At 48.6% G+C, this 18,410-nt stretch overlaps 1 protein-coding gene across 2 annotated transcripts in view; it reads right to left on the bottom strand.

The window, feature by feature from the left end:
* SEPTIN12 (septin 12) overlaps positions 1-18,410 on the bottom strand; it is a 76,298-nt gene that overhangs the window by 27,963 nt on the left and 29,925 nt on the right. The gene's annotated exons all lie outside the window — the stretch shown is intronic.

Genomic DNA, 18,410 nt, shown 5'->3' with positions numbered 1-18,410 from the left:
GTTCCCCACAGGCATCTGGGTGGCTTCTGTGAGAACAGGATGCTGGACTAGGTGAGCCATTGGCCTGATCCAACAGGATCTTCTTATGTTCTTTCCCCACCACCTCCTATACTTATGTTTGCATGAGACCCGAGGAGAGAGAGCAAATCGTGTTTCAGTTCCACTGATTTAAATGTGTTTACTCTGAGTAGGCCTAGAATTGGATGCAGTCCCCCTGCTTCTTTTATCTCACTTCCAGAGAACCTCCCAAACTACCAGGGGAACTTTGCAAGGTAGGGATCTCTATTTGCCCCCTAGCCATGGGGCGAGGGGGAAAGGCCTTGAGAGCACCTGACAACTGCACTGCAGCAGGGCCTCAACCGCAGCCAAGGACACACAATCACAATGTTCTGGAGTTGGAAAGGACCAAAGGAGTCATCTTCCAGCAATGCAGGAACCTTTTGCCCAACGTGGGGCTCGAACCCACAACCCTAAGATTCAGAGTCTCATGCTCTACTGACTGAGCTAGTATGAACATCTAGCTTAGTGCTGTCTACACTGACTGGCAGAAACTCTCTAGGACTACTGGGAGATGCTGTAGACCAGGCATAGGCAAACTCAGCCCTCCAGATGTTTTGGGACTACAATTCCCATCACCCCTGACTACTGGTCTTGTTAGCTAGGGATGATGGGAGTTGTAGTCCCAAAACATCTGGAGGGCCGAGTTTGCCTATGCCTGCTGCAGATGGAACCTGGGGACACTGCATGCAAAATAAAAACACTACCACTGTGCTTCTCTCTAGCAACATAGGAAGCTGCCGTATACTGAGTCAGATCAAGTCTATCTAGCTCAGTATTGTCTATCTAGCTCAGTATTGCTCTCCAAAGTTAAAGGCAGGGATCTCTTCCAGCCCTGCCAGGAGCCCCTAGGGATCGAAACTGGGACCTTCAGCAAATGCTCTACCATGCAGTGATGACATCTTCGCTCTACTGAGTCAGACCTTTGCTACAACTAGCTCAATGTTGGTTTGCTAGCCATCCTCCAACCTTTTCAGGCCCACTTTTAGCCCCAAACGTGCATATGGAGAGCCAGTTCTTAATTGCTTACCATATCGTTGCACAGCAGTAGTGCTGCTCTTGCGACCCAGTAGCGGATTCTGACTCCAACAGCTGGAGACCTGCCCTGACAGGCTGTGCTCCTACCCCAGGATTTCAGAAAGGGGTCCTACCTGGCGACGCCGGGGATTAAGACCTTTGCACGCAAAGCAGATTCTCTCCTATGCAGCCGCAGCCCTTCCCTCTGCAGAGTCAAATCCCTGGTCCATCTAGCTCAGTATACTACCTACACAAGCCGGCAGCAGCAATCCAGGGTTACAGGCAGGGCTCTCTCCCAGTCCTACCTGGAGATGCCGGGGATTGAACCTGGGACCTTCTGCATGCAAGGCCGGTGCTCTCCCTCTGAGCTAGGGTCCTTCCCCTGCAGCATGCTCATTGGGAAAGCAACCCAAAAGGGGAAGCGGATGAAGACACACAGCTCTACAACTTCCCTGGCAACGGCAGACCCTGGGGCTCGGAAGAGAAGCTCAGCAAACAGATTGGAATACGTAGCCAGGAGGTGTCAGTGGTGGGGGGCGGGGGGGGATCTCCACAGGGCTGTGCAGGGGGCTGGCAGTAAGCCAAGGGGTTTGGGAGCTCTGCCGAGGCAGCATCTTGCAGAGCAAGCGGAGATTTTCTCCCCCACCCCTCCAGGATCAGAGGGAGAGCGCTCTCCAGACAAGCAGACCCACACAGCCTTTCTCAATCTGTGGGTCCCCAGATGTTGTTGAACTACAACTCCCATCACCCCTAGCTAGCAAGGCCAGAGCTCAGGGATGATGGGAGTTGTAGTCCAACAACATCTGGAGACCCACAGGTTGAGAACCGCTGCGCTAGAAGTTCCTGCACCCTTTATGGAGAAGACACAACTCCAGCTGCAAATATAAAGCTACATGCAGATATATGGGAAATGGGGGGGGGCACTGGCCCAGGGGCATAACACGGCCCTTGGTGACCCTCTCTCTGGCCCTTGGGACTCTTCCCACACCCCTTTCCCCCAGGCTGCACCCTTTGCTGGTCTTACTTCATGCCCTCGTTGGGTGTTTACCTTTCCCTGAAAATGTGTCCTTGAACTTGCCAGGATAGAGGATAGAGAGGGAGCATCCATCCCCTCCAACACATCGAAGGACACATTGTGCAATTCTGCCCTGCGATTTCGCCTAAAATAAAGTGCTTTTTTCAGGGGGAAATCATGTGAGATCACAGCGCCTCAAATGGCTGCCGTGCCCTCACAAAGAAAAATGGGACGTCCCATTTTTACCGGGACAGCTGAAGGGTGTGAGGGAGGTGGGAGTTATGTGTAGAAACCAGCCTGCTGTACAAAAGGTAGTATTCACATTTGTGACTCTGGCTCCTTTTGCCTCTGGCCACATCCACCGCTACCAGCACATGGCCCTCAGAAGGTTGCTGGAAAGGGAATGTGGCCCTCTGACTGAAAAGGCTTCCCTGCCCCTAGCCTAGGCCCTGAGATCATGTAGGGTGTGAGATGGCATTTCTCAGCAGAGCCCACAGGATGGGTGTGAGGGGAAGAAGGAACTGAAGAAAGGAAGACGCCGCTTCGCCCTGAAATATGCACAGCATTTCTCAGCAATTAAAGCACGGCAATGTTTGGGCCAAACGTCCAGGGATGTCGCAAATTTGTCACTAGACTGTCACTAGAGGCAGCTGGGGGGGGACGCATTTAGATCAGGGCTGTGAGGCTGGAGTAGGGTGGGTTTAACACAGTGGTTCTCAACCTGTGGGTCCCCAGACGTTGGACTACAACTCCCATCATCCCTGAGCTCTGGCCTTGCTAGCTAGGGGTGATGGGAGTTGTAGTTCAACAACATCTGGGGACCCACAGGTTGAGAAAGACTGGTTTAACCCTGTCCCCTCTGTGCTGACTCCCTGATTTGAATATAGCTGCTATTAATATTGTACCTGCCTTTCTATAGCTTCTTCAGGGGGATGATTCAAAGTTGGAAAAACAGCACTGGGGGGAGGAGTTAGGTCCTCTCCCCCAGCAAATGGCACTGATCCCACCCCTCCCCACTCCTCTAGCTGCTTTCAATGGAAGAAAAAAACTGTTTCGAGTGCCAATCATCAATCTCCCACATCAGTTGGTGCTGATAATGCCCAGGTTGCAGGTTCAATTCTGGTATGGGACAGCTGCATATTCCTGCATTGCAGTGGGTTGGACTAGAATATCCTGAGGGTCCCTTCTAACTCTACGATTATAAGTAGTACTGAACTCTGTCCCTTTAGGAACCCCACCCCCTACATCACCATTCTAGGGTCCTGATCTGGACCGGGTTCCCCTCGCTTAGAAATTTATGGGGCAGTGTGTGTGTGTGTGTGTGTGTGTGTGTGTGTGTGTGTGAAGAAGCAGAAGCAGCTTGTGTGTGTGTGTGTGTGTGTGTGTGTGTGTGTGTGTGTGTGAAGAAGCAGAAGCAGCTTGCACTGCAAAGATGATGCGTAGTTTGGCCGCGAAGCGGTCTGAGCCCCCACTGCCATACATGCGTGCTCATTGGGTACGTGACCTTGCAGCCGCTGTTCACATGGAAAAGACAAAGCGGAAGAGAGGCATTTGTAATGCAGATGAGCATTCTTGGCCAATCAGAGGCTTTCCATTTGCACAACAACCCTGATTATGCACTTGCATTCACAGGCAGGTGTAGGGCCCCCTCCCGCCTGCTAACTCTCCCTGCTCAACAAACACACACTCCTCTGCCCTGGCACATAGTATCTCAAAGGAATTAAGCTTCTGAATTCCAGTTCCTGAGAACCACAAGCAGACAGAGCACTGTTGCACTTATGTCCTGCTTTTGAGTTTCCCGAAGGCCTCTGGTTGTCCACTGGGAGAAGAGGATGTTGGAATAGATGGGACTTTGGCCTGATCCATGCAGCAGGGCTCTTCTTGAACCTATATAGTATTCAGCACAACTTCTGACATCCTCACATTCTCTCACTAAAGATCATGCTTTCCCCTCTCCAATAGACAATGCTGAAATCTGCCCCCTCCCACCCCCTTACTCTACAAACAGAGTCTGCCTTGCATGTCTCAAGCAGGGTGTGTCTTAAGAAAACTCAGCATAACCATTTCCCTTAAGAAAAAAAAACAAATAACCGAGTTTAATCTTGCAACAGAATAGTTACAACTCAAACATATTGAGCAACACTGGATGGGTGGTTAAGAGCTGGGAGGGCAAGAGCGCAGGGGAAGGTCCCTCTTTCAATCCACGGCATCTTCTGTTTGAAGGATCCGATGATTCAAAGGATCAGAGGTGCCCCATAGGCCACTCTCTAACGCCCCCCTCCCTGCTCCCTTGGTCATGAGGTGATGAGTGGAGGGGTCACCTTCTCTTCCCTTGAAAAGGACACAGAGCTGGAGGAGGAAGTTGCGAGAGTGACACTCAATGTGCTTTTCAAAGACTCACAGCTCATCCTTTTCCTCCGCACATGTCTTCGCTTTAAAGCTTTGCGTATAAACAGTTTTCTTTCTTTCTTTGTCCTGGTGCATTCCCTGCGTTTTACAGCTAAATTGGAGCAAATGGCAACCCACAGAAAATTCAATTACTGACTGATCCAATTCTGTAGCGAAAAACTTTTTTTTTTCAGGGAACCCCCCCCCCCAAAAAAAACCCCCACTTTGCTTAGACACAAAGCTTTAAAAGCCAGATCTGTGCTTAGAAATGAGGCACAAAGGGAAGTCGGGGGGAGCTGTCAGATGAATTCTGCTGGATCCACCTATAACCAAGACCTCTTGGAAAAGTTAAGTGTGCACACACTCTTTCTCTCTGTGGGGTGGGCAGAGGAAAGCGACAAGAGTGGGGTGCCCATGGCACTTCCTCAAAAATCAAAACGTGCCCACGAGCCTAAAAAGGCTAGCAATCCCTGAGGCAGCTGGCGGTAGCAGAGATTTTGGAGAGTTGCTATCAGTCAGAGGAGTCAGTGCTGTTCTAGGTGGACCGGAGGCCTGCTTCAGAAGAGTGTTCAGACAACCCCACTGCACAAAAGGGATGGGACTTTATATACTGACATATGTACCTAGATTGGAGCAGGGTGCCTCACCCTCCGGCATGGTAGAGGTACACGTCTACATTGGTACGTACACATAAACCATCTTCTTAATCACTGTAATCAACTGACAGGATTCCCAAGGACACATTTAGCATTGCATACAATTTGGCACTTCTGGAGACTCAAGGGGGTGGCTGAAGCCCTGAAAAGGTCACCCTGGACAACGTGAGCACAAACTAATACCCACCCACACAAAAATCTCTATAAAGGGAAAACGAGGCCATATGACATAAGAGCCCACTGGATCAAGCCAATGGCCCATCCTGTTCTCACAATGGTAATTTCCTTTGGGAAATCCCAGCAGAACCTGAGCACAAGGCTACTATGCCCTTCTGTGGTTTCTGGCAACCGGTATTACAGTGGTACCTCGGGATGCGAATGAGATCTGTTCCGGAGCCCCGTTCGCATCCTGAATAGAACGTAAGATGCGACGGTGCATCTGCGCGTGCGTGGGTCGTGTTTTACCACTTCCGCGCATGCGCATGACATCATTTTGAGCGTCTGCGCATGTGCGAGTGGTGAAACCTGGAAGTCACATGCTCCGTTACTTCTGGTTTGCCGCAGAGCGCAACCCAAAAGCGCTCAACCTGAAGCACATTCAAGCCGAGGTATGACTGTAATTTATAACTGGTACATGGCTCAGTTGGTTAGAGCATGGTGTTGATAGTGCCAAGGTTGCAGGTTCGATCTCCCTATGGGATAGGTGCATATTCCTGTATTAGATAATCCTCAGGATCCATTCTGACTCTACAATTCTATGATTTTATGGTGTTAACTGGCCAGTTGTTTACCAGGATCTGGTCCTAGAAAAACCAGGACTGCTGCCAGTTAACCAGGGCAATTGCAACACACACTATTTTCCCTTGAAGGCTCGCGTGCTATTATTCTTTATCCTCCCCATATGGAGATGCAAACAGTCTGAATCAACAAGGTTCCTTCTCGCCAACTTCCAGCAGGACAGGCGCTAGTTCAGCTCCTCATCCGCTTGGCCCTTACGGCTGGTTTCCACAGCAGCAGACAACCCAGGCCGAATCCAGTCAGCCCGGTTGTGCGCAGCGGGAAGAAAATAATTCAGCAAGAATGAAAACGCACACACACACAGAGCGCACGACTCTGTAGCCAAGTGGAGATGGCAGGGAGCCCTCAAGCTGTCAGCCCCTTGAAGCTTTTCCACAAACAACGGCAAGTTCCAGGGGGGAAAGGGACCCCTCACACCAACAGCAGCTGGTGCCTGGGGAGGAGGAGGAGGAAGCTTGCCAGAGCTTCGTCATCTCAAAGAAATAAGGAAAGAGAGGAGAAGGCTCAGTTCTTCTTTTACGGTTTCTGCCCAGAAAGCCTTGCCCCTTAATCCCAGACACGTGTGGTGGTTGCTTGTGGCCACTTAGTGAGAAACTAAAGAAATCCTGCACCCACCAAAAAGTTCATGCAACTTTTGCCAAGGCTGTGTATGCACTGGGTGTGGCAGGATCTGCCCATTTTGGGTCTCCCGGTTTCTCATTTCCACCCCCCAGTCTTCATTTCTCGACATTTCTGCAGCAATCTGCAAATCTTGCTTTGAAGAAAGTTTCCATGTGAAAGTTCATCAGCATTTCAGTGCTGGTTTCTCTCCCAATATGCACTTTTGACTGATGGCCGTAAGCCATGCACCCTTCTGTGCCATTTTAACTAATATATGGGTTTTCATGCACAATTTCTACATATGTATGCATATATTGTAAAGATGGGTTGGCTGTGCACTGTGAAATTCAAAGAACTGCAAATTTCAAAGGGTGGCTGTGCTTTGGTTCTCATATTGTTTCAGAAAGTGCAGATTTCATAGATTCACCTTTAAATGCAAACTGAAGCCATATTCTCCCCCTTCTTTAGTACACACAATACAGTTAAAGGATCTTATTTCCCCCAAAGAATGCTGGGAGCTGTAGTTTACGAGTACTGGGAACTGTAATTTTGTGAGGGGTAAACTACAGTTACTGTGGTTATTGGGGGTGGAGTCACAGGCTTTAAATGTATGGTGTGTACACAGTAAAAATGGGCATAGAGAGGCAGCGGCTGGTCCCAGGGACTGGTATGAATGCAGGCAAAAGCACTGCAGTTTCCAGGTGCCTAAGCAGGCCTAAGTCTGGTCCGTTCCTGGATGGGATAACTTCCATGATGGAAGAAAGGTAGGAAATAAATGCAATAAAATAATAACAATACTGTTGCCTACACATCTTGCTTTCAGGCTTCCAAGAGGCAGCTGCCTGGCAACATTTGGGAACAGAATGTTGGGCTAGATCAGGGATGGAGAAAGTTGTATTTTTTTAGCCTTAAGTTCATGTTGTGTCACAGGCAACCTTTTGGGGCATCACTTGGCAGTGGTAAAGGTAAAGGTAAAGGTAAAGGGACCCCTGACCATTAGGTCCAGTCGTGGCCTACTCTGGGGTTGCGGCACTCATCTTACTTTATTGGACTTAGGGAGCCAGTGTACAGCTTCCGGGTCATGTGGCCAGCATGACTAAGCCGTTTCTGGCAAACCAGAGCAGCGCACGGAAACACTGTTTACCTTCCCGCCAGAGAGGTACCTATTTATCTACTTGAACTTTGACATGCTTTCAAACTGCTAGGTTGGCAGGAGCAGGGACCGAGCAACGGGAGCTCATCCCGTCGTGGGGATTTGAACTGCCAACCTTCTGATCAGCAAGTCCTAGGCTCTGTGGTTTAACACACAGCGCCACCCGCGTCCTTGGCAGTGGTAGGTGTGGTCAAAGACAAATATGTTGGAGATGTCACACACACACACACACACCCTCTCCAACTTCTATCCAAGGAAGCAGAAGACTTCTTCACATTTCAGAAATAAACCGCAATGGAGCAAGACAGTTGGAGCTTATCACACCGATCCCGGTCTGACTGCACTGGCTACCAATTAGTTTCTGGGCCCAATTCAAAGTGCTGGTTTTGACCTATAAAGCCTTAAACAGCTCAGGACCGCCTCTTTCCATATGAACCTACCTGGACCCTGAGATCATTTTCTGAAGCCCTCCTTCGTGTGCCTCCTCCTCGAGAGGTCCCGAGGGTGGCAACATGAGAACGGGGCCTTCTCTTCAGTGGCTCCCTGTCTGTGGAATGCTCTCCCCTGGGAAGTTTGCTTGGCACCTTCATTATACACCTTTAGGCGCCAGGCAAAAACGTTCCTTTTTCACCAGGCCTTTGGTTGATTTGATTAACACCCTATGCCCTTTTAAAATGTGGGGGTTTTTTGGGGGAGGGGAGGGATTACTGGGTTGTTGTTTTTATTTTTATTTTTATTTTGTTGTTTTACATTTTGATTTTGTTTTGTTAACTGCCCTGAGACCTCTGAGTATGGGGCGGTGTATAAAATCAAATAATAATAATAATAATAAGCAAAAGGGACTTGAGGGCACAGAGCAGGGACAATGAGGGTGTGTGGCCTGGGGAGAGTTCAGAGGGCCAGTTTGAGAGGCCTTGAGGGCTGTGTTTGATACCCCGCCCTCCCTGACTAAGATTCCTCACTTTTCAATAAGACAAACTTATGGTGTGATTCAACAGGAATCATCTTGTGTTCCATAAACAACCAGGGCTGACCTGCTCAGGTTCTACTTTCTTAGGGAAATCCAAATACCATTTTCCCAGCAACAGCAGCTACAAGCCCAGAAGTGAAACAAGGAAGTTTTCCCCAGAGACTTTGGCACTGCTGCTGTTTTTATTTCACTGTTCCCATATTAAAATTATATATATATATATATATATATATTTGCTTTCGTAGCATATATATATATATATATATATATATATATATATATATGCTTTCGTAGATTTTCACGGGTACAGGAATGCAGGTTTTGGTGTCCTCGGGTGTCTTCCCGTGTAAAAGTTGGGGTGTCTAGGCGACGTTTCGACGAGGTCTCACTCGTCATCTTCAGGCTGGTGCTTTCGGCTTCTTGTTACTGGAACAGAGCAACAAGAAGCCGAAAGCACCAGCCTGAAGATGACGAGTGAGACCTCGTCGAAACGTCGCCTAGACACCCCAACTTTTACACGGGAAGACACCCGAGGACACCAAAACCTGCATATATATATATATATATATATATATATATCACAGCATACAGTGTGCAATAGAAACGAAATATAAAACATAACATAAAAGCACCAAGCACATAATAAAAACAAGGAACAAAACACAGCAGCGGAAATGCAAAGCAATTGCCATTTCCTTCCACCCTGATCCTGACAGCGTGTTTAGAATTATGGATGTGGATTTGTAGACCGACAGCATTTCCATCTGGCTTGCAGGTGTCTGTCCTGGGAAGATGCCAACTGCCTGCAAAAGCACTATATAGAGCCAGGGAAAGTGGACCCTTAGAAGTCCTTATGGCTAAGGGGCCAGCAATCAGGAGCCTGGGAGCTGAATCTATCCACTGAAGGCTGCTCTCTGGCTTCCGGCCGCTCCTTGAGCTATTGGCCCAGGGTGATAAGGAGAGGGAGGCATAGACACAGGAGTGTGACTGCTAAGAGGGTATGATGCTCTCTTCCTCTTGCTGGTGCACAACCACTTCAACCCCCGCCCCGTGTCCTCATTAGTCTATTTGCAGTGGAAGGCTGCAGAACTTTGGCAGAGATCCTTCCTGAGGTTAGTTCCCATACTGCTGCAACAACATATGAACAAAGGAACCACATGGTTGGGGCCAACGGTAACATTCTCACTCAGGCCAGGTGCCAGGTACCATTTGCATGGGAAGGAACCACGTCACTGGCACTGTCCAATGGGTGCTCCACTCTGGCATAGGAAATACCAGAGTCCCATAGTTGCTCCTACGCTTTGATGAGTTGGCCCCAAGCATTTCCACCACATCCTACCCCAAAGGAAGGTTGTGGACCAGACTTCCATAGCTCAAAGAACTGTTTTGCCTTTTAAGAAAGAAGAGTTTGGATTTGATATCCCGCTTTATCACTACGCAAAGGAGTCTCAAAGCGGCTAACATTCTCCTTTCCCTTCCTCCCCTACAACAAACACTCTGTGAGGTGAGTGGGGCTGAGAGACTTCAAAGAAGTGTGACTGGCCCAAGGTCACCCAGCAGCTGCATGTGGAGGAGCGGAGACTCGAACCCGGTTCCCCAGATTACAAGACTACCGCTCTTAACCACTACACCACACTGGCTCTCACTGAGAGAGAAGAAAAACGCAGCCAAATGGATCAAAGGGGAATGGAACAACTTCTCCCATGAGGAAAGACGACCATGCTTGGGGTGTATAAAATCATTCAATGTGGAGAAAGTGAAAAGGGAGATGTTTTTCTCCCTTTCTCCATAGTATAAGAACTCAGGGACACCGAATGAAGCTGGAGGTTGGAAGATTCAGGACCAGGCAGCCTTTCAGATGATGCCTTTGAACAGAGGACCATCCTCTGGAAAGCAGGACATGTTTATGCAACCTAGTCTGCTTTAAAGATCAGGAGCCCTAAGAAGAAAAGACTGGGTGGAGGACACAGACATAAGTAAGTAAGAAGAGCCTGGCTGCAGCATCAGGCCAATGGCCCATCTAGTCTAGCATCTTGCACACAGTGGCCAACAAATTCTCCCGGTGGGAAACCTGCAGGCAGGATCTGAGGGCAAGAGCAACTCTTCCCACTTGTAATCTCAAGCAACTGGTATTCAGAGACTGGGGGGGGGGCATTGGGTGAACAGCAAGACTGAGCAGGTTAACCCCCGTCCATACCCTTCCTCACTAAGTTGAGATATACAGTGGTACTGTCAGGTGCCATAAGAAAGCGGCAGAGATAGCACAGGATAGTATGCACCCCGGAAATGATCTCTTTCAGCTTCTGCCTTCTGGAAAAGGTATAGGGTTATAAAGGCCAGGACTAGCCGCCTGAGAAACAGTTTCTACCCAAATGCAATTCTGGTTCTAAACACAGCATAAGGGGTCTCTATAGTACAGTGTATTTTAAAATGGGGTTTCAGAGTTTTTAGGAGGTTTTGAATGTTTTATGTAGTTTTTCAATTTCATTGTTCTGCATGGGACAATGACAACAAAGATATCGTATCGTATCGTACCTTGGGTTACATACGCTTCAGGTTACAGACTCCTCTAACCCAGAAATAGTACCTCGGGTTAAGAACTTTGCTTCAGGATGAGAACAGAAATCATGCTCTGGCGGCGCAGCGGCAGCAGGAGGCCCCATTAGCTAAAGTGGTGCTTCAGGTTAAGAACAGTTTCAGGTTAAGAACGGACCTCCAGAACAAATGAAGTACTTAACCCGAGGTACCACTGTGTTTTCTTTCTGGTCAAATTGCAAATGATAATACAGTAATTATTTCAAAGTTTGCATCTATCTCTATAGATGAGCACATGCATGTTTCATGGTCCTCCTTTGTCCTCTTTTTCAACAACAAATAGAATGAATGAATGAATGAATGAATGAACATGCATGGAATCCTCCTCATGCCCTGTGCAGTCAGATGATGTCAGCACCCCTCAGATATGTAAGGGCCCTCCCCCACTTTATATATTCACTTGCATTTTTATTCCACCATTCTGGTCACACTGCCTTGGCGAGCTCGCAAGGCTCTGAAAAGAGGGTGGGGAAACCCATGGCTCTTCCATAGGTTCTGGAACTACAACTCCCATCATGCTGACTGGGGCTGTTGTAGTCCAGTAGCATCTGGAGGATCACAGGCTCATCATCCCTTCTCTATAACATATGAAAATTCAATTACAACCTGTGCACAAACAACAAAATCTAAGAGGTTTCTGCCCTGACTACAGCAAAATTCCTTGAATGGATAAGGCCACAGCTAAGTGGGAAAACATCTGCTTTGCATGCAGAAGGTCCTAGGTTCACTCCCAGGCATCTCCAGGCAGGGCTGGAAGAGACACCTGCCTGAAACCCAGGAATGCTGCTGCCAGTCAGTGTAGACAATATTAAGCTAGGTGGACCACTGGTCTGATTCAGTATAAGACAGCTTCCTAAGTTCCAAACGACAGATTTGGAAGAGTTGTCCAGAACTGTGCACCTGCCCATTGCCTCAGATGCCACCACCTGTTTCCTTCTGGTAAAGAAATGAGGCCTGCCTTCGTCTTGGCTGCCATTCCGTAAGGGCAGCTTAGTAGAACTTCCCGGCTTGTGGCTCACCCACGATGCTGCCAACTGTAAGGGTCAAAACAGCTACCCTAGCTGCTGGCACTCTTGACGTCTGAGCTGTGTCACCTGCCCAGGCTCTGTGTACTCACCTGTGCTCTAAAGAGGGGGTCCAGCTCTTGCCAGGAAGGATGGAGTGGGAGCTGGAGGTACTTGGGCTGGTCCAAGAATTGCCCTGGCAACACTGGAATTCTCTGCTACGGGAGGACCAAGAACATCAACTGCCTCAGGAATTCCTAACTGAAGGGGAAGAGACTCCTTTGCCCGAGACTCAGGGTACACTCAGACATGGGGAATATTTCTTTAGTTTTCTTGCTTATAATGCAAGCACTTCTGTCCTGTTTTCCAACCATCCTTTCACACTGCCGCACCTGCTACTGTCTGACCAATAAACTGCCAGGACACACTCAATTTCATTCACGCCAAGTGTGCGTGGTGTGGCACAACAACAAACGTCGCTGGACAACATTGCTACTCCCCATCTTTTCCACACATGTCTGCGGCTCTTCTCCCATGTATACAGCAGGAAATAACTGCATGCCGGCCCACCGCCCCAATTTCGTCACTTCATACCTGCAATTTTCTGGGTTAAAGGGGTTGCAAATGGATTTCCCCCGGAAGCAATTAACAAGGAAATGAGCACTAAACTTCCACGAGATTTTCCGCTAGATTTCCGCAAGTGGCTTTCACTTTGTGCAAAAGCTCAAATGTAATGCACAATTTAAGCTTAAGAAATGCCAGGGAAACAGAATAAACTGTCATGGGGAGGCAAGCCTTATTCCCACAGCATCCCTTTGGCTAACTATTCCTAAATATGATTTATATGTGTAACATCACCAAGCCTATGGAGCCTACCAGACGTATGGTTTGTGGCTTGAAAGCCAAAGGAAACCCCCAGTTTTTGTAGCCAGAGGCAGCCAGCCAATGCAGGATTGCTGTTGTCCTCAACTATCAATCAACTGAATGTGTTAGCTACCTAGGCCAGGAGTGGGGAACATTTTTTTTTCCATCCCAAGAGCCACATTCCTCTCTATGCAACTATCTTAGGGCGACATGCCAGTCACGGGTGGGGCCAGGTGCAAAAGTGGGCGGAGCAACAAATGCCAATCTTACCTTTGTGCAGTAGGCTAGCAGATTCCATGCACACTCGCACACCCTTATCCAGGCAAGCAGGAGCCATCATCACATTTAATACCACTATGGTGCCATTTTAAACCATCATGGCTTCCCCCGAAGAATTCTGGGAGCTGTAGTTTCTTAAGAGTGCCGACAGTTATTAGGAGAACTCTCTAGCCTTCCCTTCCCAGAGCTACAGTTGGCAGAGTAGTTTAACAATCAACTCTTCCTTGAGAATTGTAGCTCTGTGAGAGGACTAAAGGTCTCCTAACAGCTTCCAGCAAACTTGAACAAACTACAGCTCCCAGAATTCTTTGGGGGAAGCCATGGCTGTTTAAAGTGGTATCACAGCTGTTAAGTGTGCACTGAATGTGTGGGAAAGAACCAAAATGTTAAACCACTTTAAGCAAGGAGGGGACAAAATATTTGAAGGTAGGGTAGGGATGGGGAACCTGTGCCCCTCCTCCGACGTTATTTTCTTTGAACTGGGGAGCATTCCATTCTAAAATTAAAAATCCCTCTATAAAGAAACTGGGGCTGCATAAACACCATACGTTTAAAGCACATTTACAGAACATCCCTGCCAACACCAAAGAAACCTGGGAATTGTAGATTGGTAGCGGTGCTGGGAACAATAGCTTTGTGAGGAGGTAAGCTACAATTCCCAAGATTCTTTTTTGGGGGTGTGGGGGTGTGTGCTTTCAATGTATGGTGCTGATACAGAATCCTACACTTAGAAACCTTCCCCCGACACACACATTTTGCATGTGGCTGTAACGCTGCAGAAGGTCGCATCTCAAGATTGGGATCTGAAAGCGACAGGGTTCCAAGGCCACCTCCTCAGCCACCAACTCGCTGTGTGGTTTGCAGCAAGTGACTCTCTCCAAGCTTTTGTTCTCCAACTCCTCAAGGAGAAGAGCACCCTGCCACCTCGCTGTGCACACTAGCAAGGACAAACAGAAACAGCAAAAAACTTGCCCACGATTTTTTAAAAAGGACTATATAAATGATGTGTGTGAGAGAGAGAGAGAGGGAGAGAGGGAGAGAGAGAGAACTGAAGACCTGTGACTGCCCAGCAGGAGAGAGAGATGGAGAAAAACACCACAGCTGAAAGAGAGGACTGGCTTTTCCAGAAGAGCTACACACCCACCCAGCCCTTGCACTGCCTGCAACATACAGATGGGGGAAGCGAGTTGCTCTGCAGTTTAAACCGTGATCACTGAAGGGGAAAGGATGTCCAGGGATGTGCGATGGCCTCTGTCAGGGCGCCTGCACCCTGGAACCAGAATACCACCCAAAAACCCCTTCTAGCTGGGCCTGAGCATCATGGCACATGCTGCATCCCTGCTTTCTGGTCCCCAAGGATGCTGGCGAGGACCGCATTGAGATGCTCACAAGGGCTTCACAGGTCCCACGATGGCCATGCGACTGCAGACACCCCCACCCCCCTGGATGGTTCCTGGGAGGAGACCCATCTTGCCTCCTGGAGCGCCAAGCTGCCACCAAAAAAGCAGGGACCTTGGGAGACAAAGGAGAAGCAGGCATTTGTCCTCAAGCGCCTCGAGTTCTTTGTCTGCCAGGTCCCAGCCCCCCGCCTTCCTTCACAGAGGCCCCTCCAAAAGCACATCCATTGCCCAGCTTCCTACCTCCTCTCTTATCAGCCCAGAAGAAGGCTGCAGGGACTCCAGCGAAGGGTCCCCCCTCTGCTCCCCAATTCCATAAGCAGAGCGCCCAGGATCTGCACCTCTTTTTCCTCCTCCTTTGCCTTCAGCTCCCAATCATCCTCATGCTTGTCAGAGCCAGAGAAGGAGTCCCCTCCCCTCTGTCAGCTCCCCTATTGGGATCAAACAAGAGCGGGAGCCAGGCTGCCTGGAACACATGACCAGAATGGTAATCATCCTTCCTGCTCCCCCCTCCCTCCCCTTTCCTGGGATCCCCGCTTTCATTCAAGGAGAACAAGCCCTTGCAGGATGTCTGCCCGTTTGTGTGGGCATATAATTGGTGCAAGCCAGCCTGTCTCCTCGTTTGCATTTTGAAGAAAAGGGAAAGGAAAAGAATCAGCCCAGATGATCATCATGTAGTTCTCGTTGCCCTGGCCCACTTTTAGGTGAAGAAAGGGCTGGGGGAGGTCTGCCCACAAGCATTATGCGGGAGGTGCCAAGGTTCACATTGCAATGTGCTTTGTGGCTCCCTTGTGCATGTGGGTTTTTTTTAAAAAAAAAATCAAATGCATCTTATCCACTGTGTGCCATTTTTTTTAAAAATAAATTATGAAAACATGATCGCAGAAAATCTGCAATTGTGCATGTTGAATAAGCTGGTTCTGCAACTGCATTTTATTATTATTTCAAAACAATGAATCCCTTGTGTGTTTTGAATATTTTGTTGGGAGCTGCCCAGAAGGGGCTGGAGCAACCCAGTTAGATGGGTGGCATATAAATAATAAAACTATTATTACTACTAATAATCAGCCCTGAAATGAGATGGGAGGAGAACACTGAAAACACTGGATGGGAACAATTTGATAAAGATGCTATAAAGATTCTCTGCAAGGAGACAAAGAGGATGACAGTTCCAGAGGGGGAAAAAGTACTGTCAGAGTTCAAGGATCCAGCAGACAGAAATATTAAAGGGAAGGGGCAAAGCAGGGCCAGCGAGGAGAATGGTCTGGAGAGAGGATTTGTGACTGTGTATGTGTGGTGGGGAGAGTCCCGAGGGCCACATAGAGAGGTTTGGAGGGCCACATTTGATCTCTGGAACTAAGCTCCGCCCCCCCAGCCATATACCCTCTTGCAATTAAGCCAAAAGTGTGCATAACTGAAGCAAATCACCTATTATTCCCTACCCACACCTGTCTGCATTCCCCCTACCACGCTTTGTCATTTTCAGACTGAAGGCTCCTTGGGGCAGGGACCTGCCGTACCTGTCCTTTGTAGCGCCACAAAGTCGATGGTGCTGTGTAAATGAGACTAATCCTGGTCCTGCTTCCTCCGGAGGCAGAAGCTGCGAGAGTGACTCTGGCAGCCACCTCTTGTGGAAATCTGTAGAGCTGGCCCCTCAGTGGGAGCCAAGAGTCGTCCCAAGAGGGAAATACACCCAGGCTATCCCCCCCCCCTTTCCGTGGGCAGGGCGCAAGTCACAAGGAGCTTCCTGCCTTGCGGTTTCTTTTTCCTATTGCGAGTGCTGAGCTGTATCTTTCTGGGAGAACGCGAGAACAGAGAGAACATAGGGGGGAAGGGGGCACTCCAAGGAGGTCCTCAAGGAGGAGAAGGCTATTCATGGCCGCTAGCCACAATAGCCACATTCCACCTCCACTGTCAGAACCAGGATGCCTCTAAATGCCATTGGTCAGGAGTCACAAGTGGGCAGACCGCTGCCAAGCCCTTCTTGTGGTCTTCTCATAGGACATGTCAAGAGCAGGATGCTGGACTTGATGGGCTACTGGGTTGACCCAGCAGGCTCTTGCACCAAGTGGGAGCCCTACTGGTTTGCCGAAGTTGGTGGGCAAATGCTTAGGAGGGCAAAATTATGCATCATGTGGACATTGTGGACTGAGCAAAGTTTCTTTCTCCCTTGCTCATGGTCCTGGAACTCGGGGTTATCCAATGAAGCTGAATTTTGGAAGATTTGGCGAAAGGCTTCTTCCCACATATGGAATTTGCTCCCACAAGAGGCAGTGATGGCCACTAACTTGGGTGGCTTTAAAAGAGGATTGGACACATTCATCAGTGGCTCCTAGCCCTGGGGGCTAAATGTTCTACCTCCACTGCTGGAGGCAGCAAGCCTCTGAATGCCAGTTGCTGGAAACCAAAGGAGGGGAGAGTTTTGCTTCCCTCAAGTCCTGCCTGGGAGCTTCCTGTGTGCATCTCATTAGTCACAGGATGTTGAAGCCTGATCCTGCAAGAAACTTCTTATGCTCTTAGACCAGGGGTAGGCAAACTAAGGCCCAGGGGCCGGATGCAACCCAATCGCCTTCTCAATCCGGCCCGTGGACAGTCTGGGAATCAGCACAGGAATTCATTCATTATTCCTGGGGGCACAGGAATTCATTCATTATTCCCCCCCAAAAAAATACAGTTCGGCCCCCCCACAGAGTCTGAGGGATGGTGGACCGGCTCATGGCTGAAAAAGGTTGCTGACCTCTGTCTTTGACCCAATACCATGGGCATCTACGGGAGGCAGCAAGTGTGTGTGTGGGGGGGGCAGTCTGAGTAAATCATAATCTTCAGATTCCCAGCTTTAATATATTTTTAAGAGTTAAGCTGTTAACATTATTAGAACCTAATAATAATAATGGCAGGATGGCGGGATTTAAATAACCATTCGCATCATTATCATTAGAAAATGTGTGGAAGATAGAGAAATAGGATGGTGTATTTTATTTTTATGTTTTAAGTTTTATGGTTTTAAGGTTTGATGTTGTTATTAGTATTATTTTCTTTTAGGAAGCAGCCAAGTGGGTGAAAGGAGAAACAAACCGGAAATGGAAGTTGGGGGAAGCCCAGAAGGGGAGGGAGGGAGGAATGTATAGAAAATGTTGTGGATATCAGATGTATGTAATGAATGAAAAAGGAAAATGAATAAAAATAAATAAATAGAACCTGACAGATGAGGCAAAATGTGCAAGCACTCTCCTCAATTTTTGATTTTTTTAAATGACAAAACAGCCTGCTCCCACTTCTCAGTGCCTTTAGCCCATGAATGAAGTCAAGGCAACGGCTGACATTTAGGAAGGCAGACTTGGCCAACTAGACAAAGAAAACACACACTATCCACACCACTGGCCTTAAAGTGGCAAGCCAGGGACCCGATGCTCTCCCAGCTCCTGGTCTAATACTCTAACCCAGTGTTTCCCAAACCGGGGTCTCCAGCTGTTTTCGGACTACCACCATCCCTAGCTAGCAGGACCAGTGGTCAGTGACGATGGGAACTGTAGTTCAGAAACAGCTGGAGACCCAAGTTTGGGAAACACTGCTCTAACCATTATGCCAGCCCATAATGGTGACAGCAGGGGTGGCTA

This window comes from Podarcis erhardii, assembly GCF_964252035.2.
Source record: "Podarcis erhardii genome assembly, chromosome: 14".
NCBI classification, from domain to species: domain Eukaryota; kingdom Metazoa; phylum Chordata; class Lepidosauria; order Squamata; family Lacertidae; genus Podarcis; species Podarcis erhardii.
The sequence above is the reverse complement of the archived record's forward strand: the minus strand, read 5'-3'. Positions and strand labels throughout refer to the sequence as shown.